The sequence below is a fragment of the Pseudonaja textilis genome, chromosome Z (assembly GCF_049901715.1).
Source record: "Pseudonaja textilis isolate UNSWEBS1 chromosome Z, rPseTex1.2, whole genome shotgun sequence".
NCBI lineage: Eukaryota > Metazoa > Chordata > Lepidosauria > Squamata > Elapidae > Pseudonaja > Pseudonaja textilis.
In genome coordinates this window covers 7,485,850-7,507,698 of record NC_142008.1, presented here as the reverse complement: position 1 = coordinate 7,507,698, position 21,849 = coordinate 7,485,850, and the positions used below count along the sequence as shown (strand labels likewise).

At 40.4% G+C, this 21,849-nt stretch overlaps 1 protein-coding gene across 1 annotated transcript in view; it reads right to left on the bottom strand.

The window, feature by feature from the left end:
• The window catches only part of DPP6 (dipeptidyl peptidase like 6), a 539,989-nt gene that overhangs the window by 470,691 nt on the left and 47,449 nt on the right, over positions 1-21,849 (bottom strand). The window lies entirely within an intron of this gene.

Below are 21,849 nucleotides of genomic sequence, written 5' to 3'. Positions count from 1 at the left end.
GATAGTTTATGGACAGGGCAGAGGCGGGGACAGCAGTCTCGCAGGCGGGTTTTGGTGGGCGCACACAGACTCCTTTTAGGGCAACGGCTTCCCTTCCTCACGTGGAGGTCCCTGGTTGACCGGGCGCTAACACAGGAAGCAGGGCATCCGTCGGAGATGGACGGATCAGTGTCAATCCCGCTCTTCTTACAGGTTACTATGAGACACCCGTTCTGTTTCCATGGTTGCGCTCGTTCGGGGGCTGCCTCCGAATCAGCTGCCCCCGTCGCCTGCAACTCCTCGCGCGGGGAGGCAGCGTGGGGGTTTCTCACGCCCCGGCGCGTGCGCCTGGTCTTTACCCCCTCCCAAAAACCACCCCTCCCCAACGGGCTCCCCCTCCAGCTGCGGCTCAGCTATCCTCTCTCCTTCCCATTCCAGCCTCCGATCTGAGCGTTTGGCACACTCATCCCTGAACCGCCTTTTTTCTGCTTCATTTCCGGAACTCTTCCCCCCACCCTCACCTCCCCAATACCCGAGGCGCGACCCCGAATCACTTTCGCCCTTTGCCACAGCGGCATTAGCGCGCCCAGCTCGGGTTCACAGGCTTCCTCGCACGGCCTGCGCCGTCTGCTCAAGCCGCGAGCCCAGGAACTAGTGTTCCCGCAGCATCCCCGCGCCGCGTCGCGATTCCCCAGCCTGCTGCTCTCCAAAACAAAGCCGGGTTGGTTTTGACAGTCTAGTCACGCCGGGAGCTCGGAAAGGCTTTCAGGGGCGGAGATATATGTGCGCGCCGCAATTTCCTTTTCGTCTACAGGTGCAGCAGGAAAAGAGATAGGAACAGATACTCCTCCCCTGGGCGGTTTGTGCACGCCAAGCCACCCACCAACCTGCACAACTCACCTATAAAGGCAAGAGTGATATTTTTCTGGTGGCCCTCCAGCAGATGAATATTTTAGTATCGTAAGGGTTATCAAGGGGTGGTTGTTAACATCCTGTGACTGAAATTTTGAAAAGACAGCTGTGGAAGTAATATGTAATTAAATAATCACAGTGCAAATTGTAAGCACTTTGATAGATTTATGAAATCTTTCCCTCTCTCTCAAAAAACTCGTTTTTTGCAGTGCCCACAGGGAAGAGAATCAAGATGGCCATAACTGTACAATTGAAGCCATGTATACTTTTAATGCACAAAAGGGTCTGATCACACCATTATGACTGCCATCTTGACTTTTTGACCCCTCCCTATGGATACCCTTGACCCCTTATTTTAACTTTCAGAGAACAATTCCCCTTGATAATACCCTATAACCATTGTTCAGAATTAAAAAGCGAAGCAAATAAAAGGGACACTGGGAAGACATCAATTGCATTTCTTCAGGAGGTCCTGAAATGAATGAAATTAAGTGCTGAGATCCAAATAATGCAGACTGTAAACAGGAGGTGCTATTCAAACTGTTCTGGGCCACTTTTAGTCTTGTTTCGACCCCCACCTCAGCAAAAGCTGAGGGTGTGCGTGTGTCATTATTTCTACTTTCTAATCAGGCAAAGCTAAAATAAGAACAGCATAGAGAGAATTAAAGGACTGGTTATAGGTCACTTTTTCAGTGCCACTGTAAATTGTATAGTTACTAAACAAATGGTTGTAAGTTAGAACTGTCTTCACAAAGCCTCTCCCTGTTAAATAAGCTCAGAATTGTAACATCAAACTCAGAACTTTGAATCATAGCAGTGTTGACCATAATTATATCCCATTAAAATTGCGATTAGATGATGATCAAGCCATTTAAAAACTGCCACTTATTTCTGAAAACATTAACTTGATATAATTTTTATTGAGAGCCACTTATTCTAATCAGAACCGGAGTCACCAAAAGAGTAAAAGAAGGAGGGAAGCAAGCCAATGGTTATAAGTATGAAAAATGGTCATAAATGACTTTTTTCGGTATTGTTGTAACTTTGGTCACTAAGTGAAATGCTACCTGTAAAGACAAGAATTAACAATAACTAAGGGGGAAAAGCAATTCTGTACCAGTAAGGAATTAGCACAGAGAAAAAGATGTGAGGATTATAATATCTCTGGAAGTTAAGTTTGGGTGCCCCTCTAGAAATATAGCAATGCCACCTGAGGAACAGGGCAAAAACTAAATCTGTTTTTGTTTCTTCTGAACCATTGATACAAAATCTGAGCTTCTTCCCTTGTTCCATTTGTGGGGTTTTTTTTCATAGCATAGTTCATTGGCACCTTAAGAAAAGTTGGATGAGGTAAGAAATGAGTCAACAACATCAATGATGGCTTATGTTCCAAAATATTCTTAGACATTGCCCAATTCACTCAGCATTTGGCTTTTATTGCCTTCTGGACTTTTCTGATGAGCCAGAATATTACTTAGTGAATTTCAGCACAGTCTAGATACATTAGAGACTGCTAACCACAATGTTATCATTATGTATACAGAGGACATTGTGCACCTTAGCTTGAAAGGTGCCAGAAGTAATTGTTATTATTTTCTTTTTCACTAAAGTGTTTCTTTTGCAGAGTGATCCTTACCCCACAGTTCAGTTAAATAGATAAGGTAACTTTGTTGTCACTGTTTTTATTGCAAACACATTAAAGCCCACATTAAAAATTAAATTCTGTTGACTGCTCTCAAGAGAAAGTGTATATTGCACAAACATACACACATATGCACATGCTATATACATAAATATATATCTGAACCATACATACATACACACACACACTTACACATGTATATGTGTGTGTGTGTGTGTGCATGTGCATGTGCATGTATGTGTATGTATATATTTGTTTTCTTAAGTTTTCGCAGGTATTTATATGTATGGTATTCAGTTTTGTTCGGGTATTTTCCAACGTCATTATACAGAATACAGAAGCCTGATGATGGCAGATGAGATTCTGCCGAAACGTTGCTACAACTTTAAAAGCACAACTATAATGACGTGGGAAAATACCCGAACAAAGCTGAATATCATACATGTAAGTACCTGCGAAAACTTAAGAAATACACACACACACACACACACACACACACACACACACACAGAGTCCATTTTGAATATGTTGCGGAAAGAGGAAACTTGAAAGTTCACAAGGTTGATGCTGTATGAAACAAAACTGTGATGGAATCTAGAGATGTTCTGCTTCAGGTACCGCGAAGCCTCCTCCGAGAAGGCAAGAAGGAAAACAGGTCATGAAGAGGAAGGATGTGTCCCAGAAAATCCTGTGGACCTTGCTCTAGCATCGCTTATATGCCATGTCCTGGATAGAAGAAAGTGAACTACAAATGATCTTTTTTGCCATCCTCACCACCCTCTGCACTGCCTTCCTGTCCGAAGCAGTCATGCTTCCAAACCAAACGGTAATGCAATGTGACAGGAGGCTCTCTATCGTCCCTTTATATAGAAAGTAGTAAGGACAGGGGAAAGAAGACATAACTTTTCTCATGAGACACAGAAAACATAGGCACTGCTGAGCCTGCCTCACTGTTCAGCGACCAAGCTGTTGAGTGACCAAGATATTGGTAATTAGCAGATACACCCCCACCAGCCTATTCTCTGTGTTCACACATGATTGAGGCATGGTTCCTCAGCAGTAGTTTGTTGAATAGTGTCATGTGTGAGCTAAGCCACAAATGGCTTAGCTCACACATGACGCTAAGCCAAAGTCAGGGGAAACATCTTTTCAAAATGTATAATAGGGATATGTAAAGAGCTAGATCTGAAAGACAAATCTAGTCAAAGGATAACTGTACCTGCCTCTGATCCTGGGTGCTCAATGAGCTTGATTGTTTCCTTGCAGACGTTTCATAACCCAAATGTTTCTGCTGAGAAACTATAAGCGTCCTGGATCTGGATCAAGCCACTAGAGAATTCCTAGAAGCTTGGCAGTCTGACAAATAGGCCTTCAACAGGCACATAGACATAAACAATATCTACATACCATTCAAGAGAGATAATCAACAAGCTGAAAAGGAACAAAAAGATGAAAACATCTCAGCACCAGCAATCAACTCCCAGGTGAGTAGAGATTAACACAAAGATTAATGTCACATCAATAATCAAGAAGCAAACAATACCACAATCAGGGAATTTACACTTAAGTGAACAGTAAACGGCCCAACCAAATGGCTTCAAAAACTACCCCCACCAACACTGACAGGTGAAGCCACTAGAATATAAATTGAGAGCAAACCCCACTCCTTACTAGCACTGATGATACCTAGTTTGAGTAATGAAATATCTGCAAAGAAACAACCAAACTTAGAGAGTACTAAGGACTCCTTGTTTCAGTCCTGAGCTACAAATATTCTCTCTATTGGTACATGCATCAAACACATGTCCGGGACACGTTGAACTGAATATGTTGAACCAAACCAAACAGGATGAACTATTAACTAAAGGCAACCAAGTGAATCCAAGAAAAGACGCAGATACTTTAAGCTGTTCACAATAGTCGCTATGTGCAGCTCCCATCATATTTTTCTCTTCACAATAAATTTGCACAGATCTAATGTTTAAAATATAGGCACTGGGAAATATAGTTACAAGCCATACTGAATTTCAGCTTCAAAGAGGAATCTATCTGTATCTTTTCAGTCTTAGCTCAAAAGTTCTTACTAGAGGCACAAATGACCAGCTCAAATGATGCTACTTTGGACACATTATGCAAAGTCCCAACTGATGACCTGGGGCATGGCAAAAAAGCGACACAGTCAAATAAGAAGTGTCCCTTTAATACCTCCAACTTTATTCCCAATGTCCAAGTTACCTTTGGCTGGAGAAAAAACTCTCCCAAGAACAGTCTTTAAGTGGAGGAAATTCAGTCCGAAAACAAAGTACATACAAACAGTAAATAGAAATCCACACAAACCATGCTGCAGTAATTAACTGGACAGGGCAGGAGAAGGAATTGCAGACGTGAAAGCCCAGCAAAACACACACAGCTGGGAAGACGCCAGGAACCCAGATAAGCCTCGAGGATACCAGACAATTCATGGTTTGCTCCCAGCAACTTTGCTGTTTGCAGCTTCCCTTTTTAAACACTGTGTTCCCAGCTGCAGCTAATGACGGGAATCAGGGCCCTTTCCTCCCCGTAAGCCATGCAACTCACCTTGCTCCCTTCTCCGTTCCTCCCTGCATGCCCTAGGATGAAGAGGGGGTGGGCCTGAGTCTCCCTCAGAATTCCCTCTCCCTTGCTCTCCTCTTCCCTGCTCTGCCCAGCTGGCCTGTGCCCTTCCCCAGTTTCTTCCACAGCCAACGGAGCCACACTCCCACTCCCTGTCAGCTGCTCAGCCTCCCCCTTCGAATCAGATTCCAACAGGGGCATGACATTCATGCAAAGTCAATGGGGGAAGCCAGATTTGCTTAACAACCTGCATGATTCACTTAACTGCAATGATTCATTTAACAAACATGGCAAAAAAAAGATTGTAAAACGGGGCACAACTCACTTAACAACTGTCTTGCCTAGCAGTGGAAATTTTGGGCTCAATTGTGGTTGTAAGCCGAGGACTACCTCCATACAATTGATAAACCTGAAAGACCAAGCTAGGGACCGATCATCATGGAGAAAATCTGCCTTGCTAAGAGTCAAAAACGAACCGATGGCACATAATTGTAACTTTATAGCTTGTATCCTTACAATTTATATAGACTGTTTCCTAGTATTATTTGATTGCTTATTGTACCCTGTGACTATCATTAAGTGTTGCACCTGATGATTCTTGACTCTTGACAAATGTATCTTTTCTTTTATGTATACTGAGACCATTTGCACCAAAATCCTTGTGTGTCCAGTCACACTTGGCCAATAAAGAATTCTGTTCTGTTCTCTTCTCTTCTCTTCTACTCTACTCTACTCTACTCTACTCTACTCTACTCTACTCTACTCTACTCTACTCTACTCTACTCTATCCCAACCAAAATTTTCAATTTTAAAATGCACATAATCAAAATCTCAATGTTAAAACAGTTAAGCTAGGGTTTGCTTGAAATAGTCCCATATTTCAAGATTCAGCAATAGCTACATCTAGAGAGCATCAGCCTCTGACTCCTTTATTTCTATGAAAATATTCTCCACCCCAAGATAGCAAAGCCCCTCCCCCCCCTTTTTAGCTTCCTCCTGATCTCTAGGATTTGGGCGTTGTCTTTCACCCATAAATCAGCCAATCTTCTTTCTGTAGCGTGAATTGTATGCAAATCCATAGCACTTGTGGTCAGTTGAGATTTTAGTGTGTCCCAGTGACTCTAGAATATTGGATTGAGGAAACAGTGCATCAGGGAAATATACCCTGGCTTTACAGTATGTATTTCAGCGAATAACAAACAAGTGATAATATGGGTTGTGCTTTAAGGAGAATCAAATTTATGGTTACTTTTTACGTTTCATTTCATGCTGGTCCTATTGACCTGAAATTTGTTTTCATGAAGTGTGACCCAATTTAAAATTCAAGTGGGATAAACATTTCTGAAATAAGCTAGCAAGCATGAATTTGTGAATTTGTTCTGTGAATACAGATGCCAGATAGCAATACACGAAGGATGGGATTTGAAACAATGAAAGGTTATCTGGAGAATGTAAGAAAATGTAGAAAAGAGGCATAAGACATAAGTTGTGAGTGCAACAATTAAAGATGCAAAGTTGGAACTATTTGTTGGCCTGAAACAGGCTATATGCCACAGTATGGTTTCTTTAGCTTTGGCATAGTGTCTTGTGTGAACCTGGCTGTAATTGTTGATTCTAAAACTAATAAACAACTAATAAACAACCAAATGCAAGTTTCTCAGTGAAGAGGGTGTTCTTTGGGTCATAGAAAGGATAATAATAATAAAAAAAACAAATAAAATCTTGACCCTAATGTGCATGGGATTGGATAGTTTCTAACTGGATTACTTTTTTAGTTGCTGGAATTCCATTTCATTCTGACAAACTCTTGCTGAAAAGAATTCTTAGGGAATCATGCTTGAAAAGAATCATTTTTTTGGTTTTAGGCCAAGCTACACAACCTAGCACCAGCCCTTATTGTTAGCTAATCAAGATTTATGACTTAATATGTTTTGCATGCCCAATGCATTGTGATTTAATAATTAAACAAACAAAGATTTTGTAAGTTACGTGAATACAGCTTTTTAATCCATGTGATCAAAGCAAGGTAAATACTTAAACATATCAGCTATATGTAATTCATGAAACCTCAGATAAATTATTCATCCAGAAATTATTGCTTAGTTTTATCTTTTTCCTTTCCATATTTCCATTTCTGTATTTAACAAAGGGTTCTTGCATTTGGAAACCACTTTGTACTTCTTGGAAAGATAAAAAATAGAACTTCTGATTTAGGCTCAGAAAGGTTTGAAGAAGATAAAACATTGGGAATGTCAAAGAATTTTTTTAAATTAAAATTTTACACATATTCCACTTTAAAAGCCACGATAGTGCAGTGTTAAAATGCAGTCCTACAGGCTAATTCTGCTGACTGCCAGGAGTTCAATTCTCACCACCTCAAGGTTGACCTCTCATCTTTCCAAGGTTATTAAAATGAGGACCCAGATTATTGGATACTATATGCTGACTCTGTAAACCGCTTAGAGAGGCCTTTCCCATTAGGGATGTGTTCTAAAGGGGTGTGTTAAGATCTGCAGGAAGGGGTCCTTTACATCATCAATTCCTCTTGGGTCTTCAGAGTGCACAAGTATGTTACCTGCAAACTTTCAGCCTTTGGAAGAAGCCAATCAAACAAGCAAATCAAAAGTGTTTATAGCTTAGTTGCTCTTGAATACAATTGGGAGCAGAACTCATGAATAGCATTGATGCTTTATGTTTTTATGGGCACACTCTTTCTGGTAGAGGCTGAAGTCTGGCATCAAAATGATACATTACTGTTATTAAACGTGTTTACTCCTACTGTTTTTTAAGTGAACTCCCTGAAGTAATAAATGAAAAGATGATATATTTTGATTCATGCTCTTCCTTACTGTTTGACGAAGAGTTCCCAGCTGATATTCCATGACCAAGTCACAGGTAGTCCTCGAGTTACGACCCCCACATTTCTGTTGGTGACCTTTTGGCCACAGTTATGAAGCAAATCATTGCAGTTGTTAAGCGAATCATGGAGTCGTTAAGCAAATCTGGCTCCCCTCATTGACTTTGCTTGTTGGAAACCAGCTGGGAAGGTGTCAGGTCTGGCCCAGTTTGGTCCCTTAGGAAAGAAACCCTCTCAATTCCATTTACTTTGACTGAAAACCAGGTGGTTACAATGAGCAAAGCCAGAACTAAAACTTTGCTCACAAATATTCCTTAGTTAACTTCCCCAGTCCGTGTCCACCCCCTCCCCTGTTATCACCCCATTGTCCAGCTAGATGTTTTGAAGATGTTTTTGGTAACTGTCTCCGTGACAATTGGCCAGATGAGGAGGTGATACATTCCATTCCCAGGTCCGTGGCCTTGCGATGGCACGAATCTTCTCTTCGCTGATGATGTAAAGCTATTCAACACCACAGTCAACACTGCTACCCTTCAAAAAGACCTCGAAGATGTATCAGAATGGTCAAACAAATGGCAAATTTAAATCTCAACAAATAAATGCTCTGTCCTACATACTGGCAAAAAAAAACCCAGAAAATAAAATACAGGCTGAATAGTCAAGACCTTGTTGACGATCCAAAGTCTGTCAAGGATCTGGGAGTACTCATCTCTAATGATCTAAGTGCTAGAGACCACTGTAACTACATAGCCAAAAAGGCGTTAAGAGTTGTTAACCTAATCTTATGTAGCTTTTTCTCTGGTAATATTACACTAATAACTAGAGCATACAAAACATTTGCTAGACCAATATTCGAATACAGCTCATCAGTCTGGAACCCATGTTACGTATCTGATATTAACACAGTTGAGAAAGTCCAGAAATATTTCACAAGAAGAGTTCTCCGCTCCTCTACTCGTTGCAGAATACCTTATGCCACCAGACTCAAAATTCTAGACCTAGAAAACCTAGAACTACGCCGCCTTCGGTCCAATCTAAGTATAGTATATAAAATCATACATTGCAATGTCCTATCTGTCAATGAATACTTCAGCTTCAACCATAACAACACTAGAGCAAAAAATAGATACAAACTCAAGGTAAATCGCACCAAACTTGACTGCAGAAAATACAACTTCAGCAACAGAGTGGTCAATGTCTGGAATACTTTAACCTTAGACTGTCTACTATTGACCTCACCCCTTTCCTCAGAGGTCTGTAGGGGGCGTGCATAAGCGCACCAACATGTCTACCGTCCCTGTCCTATTGTTTCTTTTATTTTTCTTATATGTATCCATGTATTCATAACTATGTTTTTACTTAATACCTATTATCTTGTAAGCAATTGACAAACCAAATAAAAAATAAAAAATAAAAAAAATATTGCTTTCGGTTTCTTCCATCTTCTCACAGCTCCCTCCCCGCCTCCCCAGGGCTTATGTCAGATTGGCATCTAGCGAAGCAGAGGTGCGTGCAAAGGATGGATGCTCTCGCAGAAGGTTACAAAGGGGGATCACATGACCCTGGTTCAGTGCAGCTGTTACAAATACATGCCAGTTGCTAAGCATCCCAATGTTGATCATATGACCATGGGAGTGGTCATGAAGACTGCTCACAAGTCAGTTTTTTTTTTCAGTGCTGATGAAACTGAAAGGTCACTAAATGGATAGTTGTAAGTTGAAGAGTATTTGTACATGGAAATGCCTTAAAGCAATGGTGTCAAACTCGATTTCATTGAGAGCCACATCAGGGTTGTGTTTGACCTCGGGGGGAGGCGGGGTAGGTATGGCCAGGGTGAATATGGCCAGCTCAGAATCCCTCATGTCGGGGGCGCTTGTGGTGGTCCTAGTATTCTGCCAGCAAAAACGGGCTCCTGAGCTCCATTTCTGGCTGCAACGGCCTCTTGCAACTCTCTGCCAGCAAAAACAGAGCTCACAGCCCTCCCGAGCTCCGTTTTTGCTGGCAGAAGCACCGTGGACCAATCCTTCGCTTTGTCAACTCAAAAATATTTCTCTGGTCTTTTAGAGTTGTCAGCAGAAAGGGAGCAGGGGAAGCAATGCATACCTTAAATATTTCCATAGATAATTGCTAGGCGGCCAAAGCTTCTGGCGCACAAGATTATTACTGGAGAGCATGATTGATGATTCTTGGTTATGGATGTGTCCCATTGGAGAATATGCATCCAGGGGGTGGGGGAAGACCAGGGCCAAGGGTGAGATGAATGATGCATTTCAGAGTTGGCTGCATCCAGGTAATGCTGACATTGTTCACTCCTAATAAATGATATTTTTTTTTTAACTCTGAGAGATGTGGATAGAGACTCAAGATTTGAATAGGAGTGGATTGTCGGAGTGCTGACACACTATTTACAGGGAGGCTCCATGGGGCAGGGACTTGAGTTTGACACCCCTGCCTTAAAGCAGAGGTTCCCCTAATGTCTTGATTCAAAATGCTCTTAGTAATTTTTTTCACCGTGCCCCTCAGCCAAAACTGTGCAAAACTTCAGCCTAATAAATTCACAATCTCAGAGCACTTCTATGGGTTCATTGGGTCCCATGACCCCCCCAGTTCAGGAACCATGAAAGGTCAGAGCTTCTATCGAAAAGCAGATGTTAATAAATGAATTCTTTTTTTAAAAAAAAATTAACCCTGGGAATCAATGCTATTGTGAATAAACACTGCAGAAAAAGAAAGTTTTAAGGTTAGATGGGACAGCTAGTCCTTACCCTACAACCCCCAAAGGGGCCAAAACTTCAGTCACCAAGTGAGGTGGTTAACAAGAGTTGTGCCCAACTTTATGACCATTTTTGCCATGGTCATTAAGTGAATTGTGCAATCATTAAGCAAAACTCTCTTGCCCTATTGACTTTGCTTGTCAAAACCCCCTAGGATGGTTGCAGGTGGCAATCATATAATCCCAGGATGTTGCAGTTGTGATAAATGCATGCCAATTGCCAAGCACACAAAATTTTTTGATTACAGGATGTGAGGAAGCTGCAACAATTGTAAGTGCGAGGACCAATCATAAGTTAGTTTTTTTTAGCACCGTTGTAACTTTGAAGGTTGTTAAACAAATGTTCGTAAGTCAAGGACTACCTGTGCTTACAATTTTTAGAATCTGCTAATGCATGAGAAATGCATTATCATACAGATACTTTATACCTGCAATGTATCTGTAAGCGGTCAAGTCAAATAATTTTCTGCTTTATATACCTTTTATTGTATGCCTCCCAGTCACACAGGTGAGATTGGCAGCCTCATAAATTTAATAAATAGTTAAACAATTATCGATTGGAGGTTTTCTTTTTCTTTTGAAGTCATCTTAATGAAAAGATATTAACTAGGTGTGCCAGCAGAGGGCAAACTGACTCTATTATGTAAGTGATCATTTTCTGCAATAAGACCCAGTGACTATATACTTAGCTTTTATCCAATAATCAATGTAAATACCTTTAATTACTGCATCTTATGATACTCCAAGATATATTGACTTTAACCCCATGTATTTTCTAAAAACGCAATTCATATATTTAATAAGCAATCAAACTGGAATGAAAATTGCAAAACCTTCTTTCATTTTTTAAAAAATTCATTGAATTAATATGTGCACAAAGTAAAAACACATATTCTTCCTATGGAAGGATGAACCCCCCTGATATGGAAATATGTTACAGCTGACTATCCAGGTCACACATTTTTTGTTTTTGGATTGACTTTACTTTGGTAGCTAGCTGAGTGGGTTACAAAGCATGCAAATGAGAATAGATAAATAGGTAGCACTTTGGTGGGAAGGTAGTAGTGCTCCGTGATGTCATGCTGGCCATATGACTGCGGAAATGTCTTTGGCAGTGCTGACTCAATGGCCTTGAAATGGAGATCAGTACCACCCCCTATAGTCAGCGATAAAATCTGCAGGGACTCCTTTACTCATTAATTTTGTGTGTGTGGCTTGTTTCCTATCCGTTTCTTTCCTCCGAGTTATTGTAGGTTCATATTAGACTAAGACCTGCATATTTAGTATATTTAGGCTTTAGGGCTATAATAAAAGTTTGATTCATAACTGCAAAAATCCAGATGGCCTCCATAAGCTAGCAAACAGAGTTCATCTCTTTGCTTGCTAGCAACACACACACACACATCAGAACTAACTGAGGCAATTAGCACAGCAACACAAAAACAGATATTAAGCATTAGATCCATAGAAGCAGGATCTACCACACTAAACAGGACATGAGATGCAGGCTATGCAGAGAGGCTTCAGAGACAGAGTCCAATACATAGTTGGAGGGTGTAAGATGCTGTCAGGAATAGCATGCCTTGAGCTGCACAACCAAACAGCTGGCACTGTGTATAGCAACATCTGCACTGTGTGTGGGCTAGAATCTTTCCAAGTGTGGATGGGAGAAGATCTGTAGAAAAAGAAAGCTACGATCCTGTGGGAGTTCCAGGCAAGAATTAGTCAATCAACCAGACACTGTGGTAGTAGCAAGGGTCAGTAGACAGCAGTGATGATGGATATAGTGGTTCCAAGTGTCAATAACATCAGGAAGAATGAATATAACAGATAACAGATAATCAGAGTTGGAAGGGGCCTTGCAGGTCATCTAGTGCAACCCCCTGCCCAAGCGGGAGACCGTACACCAATTCTGACAAATAGCAGTCCAATCTCTTCTTGAAAGTCTCAAGTGATGGTGCTCCCACAACTTCCAAGGGCAACTTCTGTTCCATTGGTTGATTCGTTCTCACTGTAAGCAAGTTTCTCCTTATTTTTTGGTTAAATCTCTCCTTGTTCTATCCATTATTCCTTGTCTGGCCTTCGGGTGCTTTAAAAAATAGCTTGACCCCTTCCTCTCTGTGGCAACCCCTCAAATATTGGAAGACTGCTATCCTGTCTCCCCTGGTCCTTCTCTTCACTAGACCAGCCATGCCCAGTTCCTGTAACCGTTCTTTATATGTTTTAGTCTCCAGTCCCCTAATCATCCTGGTTGCTCTTCTCTGCACTCTTTCTAGAGTCTCAACATCTTTTTTATAGTGTGGTGACCCAAACTGGATATTTTCCAACTCTGATTGCTGGATTGAATCTTCTTCTCTTCCAACCCTGTTTCTGCCATTTACCATGTACACCTTCAGCCAGTGTTACTATCTTCTGCTTTAAAATAACCTCTTTCCATCTACTTTGATGGCTCAAGATGTAACTTAACTACCTCAGGTACAGGTAAGCTGTTAAATAGCTGAATGAGGCTCCTTATAATGCAAAATACATTAGTGGAGAATTCCTAAACTGCAAAGATCCACTTGTAGCTCATTGTTTAAGCCTTCCATTCAGATATCACAGCTGCAGTCCTGCATTTAGAATAATGATAATTGGACTTTCCTGTTGCTTCCAATAAGGAATCAAAGCATCATGTGGATAAGTTTCCTTCTTATGGAGCTTTTGTGTAAGTAATGGACAGGAAAATAAGAGTTGTTAAAATCTATCTCATTACACAATGATGATGAACAGATTCACGTGTTCATTGTTATCATATTAGGCATCCTGTTCAGGTACCTGAATACAGGGGTGGGATTCAAATTTTTTAACAACCAGTTCTCTGGGCATGGCTTAGTTGGTAGGCGTGGCTTGGTGGTCATATGACTGGGTGGACATGGCTTGGTGGCCATGTGACTGGCTGGGCCTGGTCAGCTCAACATCATTCACATCGAGGCACGCATTTCCTCGCCTGGCCTCTCATGACTGTGGGGATGCTGCAACAGTCGTAAGTGTGAAAAATTGACATAAGTCACTTTTTTCAGAATGGTCACTCCACACAAGCAAAGTACCAGCAAAGGAGGGGAAAAAAACTCCAGAGAAGTTCCTAAGACAGGAAGTCCAGTCCTGCCAAGAACGTAATAAGGGTTAACGGAGAGGCAGTTTCTGTAAGCAACACCAGAATGCTTCCTTCCTGCCTTCCTTACAGGATTAGCCCAGTAATTTCTTCTAACAACTGGTTCTCCGAACTGCTTAGAATGTTAACAGCCGGTTCTAGCGAATAGGTGCAAACTGGTAGAATCCCACCCCTGCCTGAATATTGCCTTCCTATTATATTTAAAACCAGCACGGGGTCTTAATTAACCTCTCCTACTACTGATCTTCCCAAAGATATTATTAGCCTGTCCCTCCTAATTTCTTATCATATCCATCATTTTCTGAATGGCAGCTTTTATAATGCAGAAAAATGTCTCTAATCAACTAATCGGGAATAGTTTTACCTTCTTCTCAAAACATGTTTTCGCTGGTCCCTACGCAAGGAAGGGTAAATTTATGTGCCTTCCAGAATTCTTTGCAGTACACCAATAAATTAGTATGTGGTATATACATACTGTAGTTAATTGTATTAGCCTGGAAGAATGGGAGGGAGCATGATGGCTCAGTGGTTAAAGATACTTGAGCTTGTCAGCTGGAAAGATACAAGATCCGAGTGCTGTGTGATGGGGTGAACTCCCATTATTTGCCCTAGCTCCTGCCTGCCTAGCAGTTCAAAAGCATGTAAATGTGAATAGATAAGTACAGTGCTTCCCCCCAAATAAGACCCTGTCTTACTTTTTTTTTGCCACCAAAAAGGCACCAGGTCTTATTTTCAGGGGATATCAGCCACTGACTAACCTCACTTGCATGCATCACCCCTGGCCTTCTCTTTGCTGTCAGAGGCCTTCAGAAACTTCTTCTGCAGCCAGCAAAGCTTTCCTGAAAGCCTCTGCAGCCGATAACAGCTTTGTTATCAGCTACAGAGGCCTTTAGGAAAGCCTTGCCAGCTTTGCTAGTTGCAGAAGAAATGGGTCAGCAAGGCAGGTGTCGGGGTGTGTGAGGCCTGGCTACAACTGTCCAAAGGTAAGTAGTAGGGCAGTTCCACACACCCCCATCTGCACTCTGGCTTAATTTTTATCCATGCACCCCAGAGCAGGCAGGATTTTAATTAGGGCTTATTTTGGGGGTAGAGCTTATATTGGGCACAAGTGTAAAAATCAAGCTAGGACTTACTTTCAGGGTAGGTCCTATTTTCAGGGGAAACAGGGTAGGTACCACTTTGGTAGGGAGGCAACAGTATTCTGTGCACCTTGATGTATAGTCATGCTGGCCACATGACCATGGAAGTGTCTTGGGACAATGCTGGCTCCTTGGCTAAGAAACAGAGATGAATGTTGCCCCCTAGAATTGGACACAACTGGATATGCAAAACTTTTACCATTAGAAGAATGGGAGAATAAAGAACCATAGCTGGTTTCTTCTGATACTCAGTTGCTAGTGGTTAAACGGTGCCCTTCTCTATATACTTTACTGGCCAGGAAGAAAAAGAAGACAAATAGAGAAAGAACATTTGATTCATGGAGCAATCTTGTCCAACACCTGCTGCCCTCCATTTCTGGAAGCTGGGGGTGATAAAGTATAAAGAAATAGAAATGTCTTTCCATTTCTGGATGTTTTATCATTCTCAGCCAACTAGTACAGGTACTCTTCGAACTATGGCTGTAATTGAGCACAGAACTACAATGGTAAGTTATTCAGGTTGTAAGTCAAGGCATCACATAGCTGGACCTGATTTTTCAACATTTCTGGTGGCAGTTTTTAATGCAGCAGTTGTTAAGCTAATCATTTTCCCCCAATCGGTGTTTCCCCCCACCTCAAAAGTAAATGCTCAAAACCAGCAAAAAAAACATTGCAAATCATGGTCACGTAACCATGGGGTGATGTCAGTGGCCAAAATGGCGAGCCAGTTGCGAAACATCCAAAATGCAACGATGTGACTCAGGGCAGGTGTCTATAGTAACTTTGAAAAGAGGTCAAAGGTAGCTTTCAGAGGACGCATCATAACTTCGAACAGTTGTTAAGCAACTGGTTGTAGGTTGAGAACTGCCTGTAAGTATGTATATATACTTTTTTCTTTAGATGGATGTTCAAATTATACAAGTTTCTTTCAGCATAAAAATATATGCCACTTATTCTTGTAGCAAACTATTTACTAACCCTGATTTCTAAATAAAAATTTGTGGGGAACAAGTTTTAGGAAATGTAAGCATGTAATCTATCTTTATCTATCTATCTGTTCAATTCAATTCAATATCTGTGATGACCCGGGGCATGGCACAAAGGCAATACAGTCAAATAATCGGTAGGAGTCCCTTTATTAGCTCCAACTTTGCCCCCAATGTCCTGGTTACCTTCTAGTCTGAAAAAAAAAAAAAACTCCCAGGAACAGCCTGTGGCTATAGAGATTCAAATCCAAAACATTGTCAACAAAAACTTTAACTATAAGTCCAATCAAGGCAAGATGAGGTAACTAATCTGGCAGGGCAAGAGAAGGAATTCCAGAAGTGAAAGAATGGCAGTAAATCAACCCAATTGGGAGGATTCCAGGAACGCCGATAACCAAACTCAACACAAGATAAACTCACGTTTGTTCCCAGTAGCCGCCACTCTCAGCTTGCATCTCTTTTAAACTCTCTTCCCAGGTGTGCCTAATTAAAGGAATCAGGGCCCTTTCCTCAACTGTAAGCCACACAACTCACGTTACTGTCTTCTCCGTTCCTCCATTTGTGCCCTAGGATGAAGAGGGGGTGGGCCCGAATCTTCCTCTGAACTCCATCTCCCTTGTTCTACCTGCTCCCTGCTCTGCCCAGCCGGACTTCGTCCTTCCCCAGTTTCCTCCACAGCCAAAGGAGACACACTCCCACTCCCTGTCAACTGTTCAGCTTCCACCTCAGATTCAGACTGTGAAGGAGCATGACAGTATCCATAGAAATAGACGCTTATCAATTATAACTCTCTAGTTGAGATTCTCATTTATTATTATCGTCTTCCAATACCACCTCTACAGTTTGGTTTTAAACTGAGAGCAAACAGATTTAGTGGTGATAGAGCCACCTTGTATCTTATAAAAATCTTTAAAGATCCAGGAAATCAATCAGAGGATTTTTGCTTTGGGAATCCAGCTTCTAAGAAAAAGGTTTGTTAAAATTTCCACCTTTATTTTTCTGTGTGGTGCTGGTTTCATGGGCTTAATCTTTTCACAGGCTTAATTTTTCTATGAAAAATGGGAAAACCTATGTAACCTCAGAATTTTAATTCCTAGCTTATGCTGTGAAGATTTAATTTTCTCATTATCAATTTCTTATGATATGAAATATCATTTAATACAAGTCTTCTTCCAGAGATCTATCCAAACTCAGTAAATGTAGCAGACCAACACTGTTTTGTCATCTGCTTAGAACAAGGGTGTCAAACTGTCGGCCCACAGTCTGGATGCATCAGGCCACGCCCACCCCAGCTCCGCGAACGGGAAAAAAGTCATGAATGTCACATGACAGCAATGTGATGTGGCAAGTTTGACACCTGTGGCTTAGAACATTGTTCACATTTTTGTAAATTAAAAAAATAAATAAATTTTTGTATATCTTGTTTATTTTAATTTCTTAAAATGAAAGTTGATTTACTTTTCCCTTATAAGATTGGTAAAGCTTTTAAAGGGAAAAAAGATACATGCCTCTATGCTACAAGGCCAGGTGTTTGCACAGAAAAATATACATTTTCCCTTGTTTACTTTTTAATCAACAGAAAAAGAATACAGTCGAGCATCTTATCCAGTGGTGTATTAATCATTAAGCAAATGAAACATGTGCTTAGGGCACCAGGCCCAAAGGAGGTACCACAAAGTTAAAGGGGGAAAAAAACCAATGATGATTTGTAAAAAAAATCTTGTATGTACAAAGGGGGGGGCACCAAGATTTGTCAGTGCTTAGGGCACCATTGAGCCTTAATCCGCCACTGATCTTATCTCTTTCACAAGCTGAATTCAGAGGAAGATGCAGGCAAGGCAGTTGCTAGAATATAGGTGGTGAGGTCAGGTTCTCTATGTAGAGTTGTCATGTGTGGTATTTTAGTCTGTAGAAGACATTATTCTAAAGATAGTGTAGAATAGAACAGAACAGAACAGAACAGAACAGAACAGAATAGAATAGAATAGAATAACAGAGTTGGAAGAGACCTTGAAGGTCTTCTAGTCCAACCCCCTGCCTAGACAGGAAACCCTACACCTCTTCAGACAAATGGTTATCCAACATCTTCTTAAAATCTTCCAGTATTGGAGAATTCACAAGTTCTGGAGGCCACTTGTTCCATTGATTAATTGTTCCAACTGTCAGGAAATTTTTCCTTAGTTCTAGGTTGCTTCTGTCCTTGATTAGTTTCCATCCGCTGCTTCTTGTCCTACCCTCAGGTGCTTTGGAGAATAGTTTGACTCCCTCTTCTTTGGGGCAGCCCCTGAGATATTGAAACACTGCTATCATGTCTCCCCTAGTCTTTCTTTTCATTAAACTAGACATACCCAGTTCCTGCAACTATTCTTCATATGTTTTAGCCTTCAGTCCCTTAACCATTGTTGTTGCTCTTCTCTCTACTCTTTTAGAGTCTCAACATTTTTTTTTTACATCTTGGCAACCAAAACTGAATGCAAAATGAATAGAACAGAACAGAATAGAATAGGATAGGATAGACCAGAGCAAAATGGAATAGAATAGGATAAAGAAAATAAAGGAAGAAGAGGATACGATAGGATAAGAATAGAATGGAATAGAATAGAATAGAATAGAATGAAGAGAATAAAAGAAGAGGATAGGATAGGAATAGAATAGAATAAAGAAGAAGAGAATAGGATAAAGAAGAGGATAAAAAGAAGAGGATAGGATAGGATTAGAATGGAGTGGAATAGAATAGAATAGAATAGAATAGAATAGAATAGAATAGAATAGAATAGAATAGAATAAAGGAGAATAAAAGAAGAAGAGGATAGGATAGGATTAGAATGGAATGGAATGGAATAGAATAGAATAAAGAATAGGATAGGATAGGATAAAGAAGAGAATAAAGGAAGAAGAGGGTAGGATAGGATAGGATTAGAATGGAATGGAATGGAATAGAATAGAATAAAGAATAGGATAGGATAGGATAAAGAAGAGAATAAAGGAAGAAGATGGTAGGATAGGATAGGATTAGAATGGAATAGAATAGAATAGAATAAAGAATAGGATAGGATAAAGAAGAGAAGAAAGGAAGAAGAGGATAGGATTAGAATGAATGGAATAGAATAGAATGAAGAAGAGAATAGGATAGGATAAAGAAGAGAAGAAAAGAAGAGGATAGGATTGGATAGGATAAGGAAAGAACAGAACAGAACAGAATAGAATAGAAGAATTGAAAGGGTCGTTGGAGGTCTTCTACTCCAACCCAGGGGTGGGATTTTACCAGTTCGCACCTATTCGCTAGAGCCGGTTGTTAACATTCTAAGCAGTTTGGAGAACGGGTTGTTAGAAGAAATTACTGGCCTAATCCTGTAAGGAAGGCAGGAAGGAAACATTCTGGTGTTGCTTACAGAAACTGCCTTTCCATTAACCCTTATTACATTCTTGGACTTCTTGTCTCTGGAACTTCTCTGGAGGTTTTTTCTTCCTCCTTTGCTGGTACTTTGCTTGTGTGGAGTGACCATTCAAAGTTACAATGGCACTGAAAAAAGTGACTTACAACTGTTGCAGCATCCCCACAGTCATGAGAGGCCAGGCGAGGAGATGCGTGCCTCAATGTGAGTGATATTGAGTTGGTCACGCCCAGCCAATAACATGACCACCAAGCCATGTCCACCCAGTCACACGACCACCAAGCCACGCCCACATAACTGGTTGTTAAAAAATTTGAATCCTACCCCTGCTCCAACCCCCTGCTTAGGCACGAAATCATATACCATTTAAGGCAAATGGCTGTCCTGGTAATTGAATACAGTTGAATACAGTTTATTTTAGTGTGGTTGATCCATTATTCCAGCCATTCTCAAAATATGGTCTGGGGATCCTTAGGGATCCCCAAGACTCTTTCAGTGTACCTGTGAAGTCAAATATTTTAAAATTTCTCAGTTCTGATTTCTAATATAATAAATATTTATAGATAATCCACACAAAACAAAGCTCTTTATGGTCCCCAGTCATTCTTAAAAATGTAAAGGATTCCTGGAATTTTATTTTATTTGAGAACAGTGGCTTTATTCCTTAATGCTATCCCCATTGTGAACTTTCAGAATATAGTCTTAACTTTCCCATTATTATGTTTTGTGGTTTATTCTTAATATTAAATGTCTTAAATTATCATGATCCAGTAGCCAGGTATTACTGTATGTTATAGCACACAGTGGAAGTTGAAATCCACGAATTTCATTTTGCATGTAGATTCAGATTTTATATCCAGGGTTATCAAACTGTAGGATTCTTTTGCCTTTAATAAAAGTGGACAAGGGTTTCTGATGAGACAATTATCTCACAGGGATGAGAAAAAATATCAGACTCTTAAAAAGAAATCTTCTACTATTGAAGTCATAGATGTCCAGACTTCTTTTGCATTTAGGAATTTCAAGAGTGCAATTTGCCTGAATTGCTTTCAATGACTAAAAAAATTAAAAATAAAAATCCAAGAAAACAACAACCATACATTCCAGACAAAAGTGTACAGATGTAAGAAACAAGGTTTGAGCATCGTTTCCCCCCCACTATGAAAGAAATAGTTACAATGGAATAGATCTGAAGAACCAGACACAACCTTGGAAAACAAGAACCCTGAAGAAAAAAGCAAGAAAATGGGGATAATTACAGATCACATATCCCCACCTTTCACAAAACCTCAATTCTGCATGTAGTCCTAAGGGGAAGAACTTTCATGAAAAACAGTACCTAAAATTAAGTATCTACAGGAGCTGCAGCTGAAATACAATATACAAAGCTAGCAGCTTCCAGGTTTCATGCAGGCTGTGAGCCACTAGATGCTTATTCCTTTGTAAAGTGGATTTGCAAAATTTAGATTTCACTGCAAAGACTATTTATGGAATCTTAAGTAATTCAGACGTTTTGAGAGGCCGAGGATCTGCTCTCAAAGTATATTGAAAATAATGCTTATAGAAAGCTCAGTGCCAAAAATAATTGCTATAGAATCCCCTTTAAGCTGTGTGCTGATTGTTTCTTTTTTTAAAAAAAAAAACATGTTTATGTATCTTCTGTGCTTTATTTAGTCAGCAATTTAGGCCTTTCTTGCATTTGCTGAATGCCAAATATAAATATTGATTTCTGAGAAATGTATGATGAACATCTAATAGTTGTCAGACTTTTTTTTCTCCCCTCATTGACAGCAGAACAATAATTCCAACAGTTCGAAAATAGGTTTGCACATTCTACCAAATGAAGTGTTTTCCCTCTGGAATAGAGTAGAGTAGGATAGGGTAGGGTAGGGTAGGCTACTGGTTTCCTTGGTGCTGTCTGAACTTGGTGGTTTTCTTGCAGACATTTCATTACCAAACTAGGTAACATCAACATCATGATGTCATCTAGATGGGTAATGAAATATCTGCAAGAAAACCACCAAGCTCAAAGCACCAATGATCCTATAGTTCAACCCTGAGCTACAAATATTACCTTCTATCAGTTCCTTATTCTATCCTGGTCAAATGATTTTCTAATCTATTCTTGAAAACTTCCAGTGATGGTGAACTGCAGGAAGTAAACTGTTCCACTGATGAATTATTCTCACTGTCAGGAAATTTCTCCTTAGTTCCAAGTTGGATATCTTTTTAGCTATCTTACACTCATAACAATTGAGTATGAGTGATAGGAGAAAATTCTAATCGTTGACCAAGTAGTAAGACAAGACTTTCTCCAGTTTTCTTTAACCCGTAAACCAGCAATGGTTTCACTGCTATTTTTTGTAAAGGAGAAATGGGATTTTTGTTTTTATTTTGGTTTTCAAAATAACATCATCTCCGAG